General features: G+C 48.3%; 1 non-coding gene across 1 annotated transcript; it reads right to left on the minus strand.

Moving 5' to 3' along the window:
* Positions 1–661: 661 nt before the first annotated feature.
* On the minus strand, positions 662–735 carry trnan-guu (transfer RNA asparagine (anticodon GUU)). Its single transcript has one exon. It is a non-coding gene; the product is annotated as a tRNA-Asn (tRNA).
* Positions 736–1,093: the final 358 nt, after the last annotated feature.

A 1,093-nucleotide genomic window follows, 5' to 3' on the forward strand; every position in this document is an offset into this window, starting at 1 on the left:
AAATCAAAAGAAACTGGTAAAAAAACAACAACAAAAACTCCTGGAGAATCAAACTCCACCCTCTGCTCCAACTGGACTTGGGACTTCAAATGACCCCCATTAAAAGCCTGCCTGCATCCCCATTCACTGACTGTTGTGCTGTGGGTCTCCTGGACAAACATGGCAGGATCCTCTTGATCTCCAGGAGTTTAAAAAGAGCAGCTCTTTTAAAATGGGTTCTGGCTCCATTCAGGTTGAGAGAGCTGAGACTAAAATCACACATGAATGAAAGAGGGAACCCAAGAAAACAAGTCAGCGTGAAAGAGGAGCAGATTTTAAAACTCCTCATCATTTCCACCTCCAGGAGTGAAGCCTCCCAGGACCCAAGAGGCTCCAGCTGGCAGAGCTCTCACTGGTTTCTCCACCACCTCGCTAACCTGAGCTGTAGCATCTGAGAACCAAACAGTGACCCCCTTCACTCCGGAGCCGACTCCACAAACTCTGAGCCCCCACTTTACCCACAGCCAGCAGGCCTCCTCAACACTGCATGACACACGACGACTAAATTTAACACTTCTCATCAAGAGATCAGTCACAGGTGTCTACTGTGGAGGGTCAATCTGTCCGTCCACATTCAGATCATTAACACAGCGACTCCTAAGCACCAGTAGAGCCTGTTCATCGTCCCTGGGTGGGCTCGAACCACCAGCCTCTCGGTTAACAGCCGAGCGCGCTGACCGATTGCGCCACAGAGACTCTGAGGCACCTGCTTTTCATGAAGAGTTTTCAGGCTAAATTCAGTGTGTGAGGTCCACACTGCACATTTGAGGGACCATGAAGGACAGAGGAGAGTCTGACTGTCATGGTGAAAGCCTTCAGCACTAGAACTGAAACAGCCCCATCATCTTAACCCCCCCAGACCAAACAGGCTTCATCAGAAACAGACCCCCCTCCTAGAACATCCAGAGATCATCAGTCTGATTAATAGAACATGGCAAACAAACAAGAACATGTTATTGTTTGATCAGATGCTGAAACAATGTTTCTATGTTTGTCAGTTCTGGTCTGAATGAAAGAGGAGGTTTTCTTGGTCATGTGACGTGGATGAGAGTTC

Source organism: Aulostomus chinensis, chromosome 1 (assembly GCF_037954235.1).
Source record: "Aulostomus chinensis isolate RoL2024-O1b breed Wild chromosome 1, RoL_Achi_v1.0, whole genome shotgun sequence".
Classification (NCBI taxonomy): domain Eukaryota; kingdom Metazoa; phylum Chordata; class Actinopteri; order Syngnathiformes; family Aulostomidae; genus Aulostomus; species Aulostomus chinensis.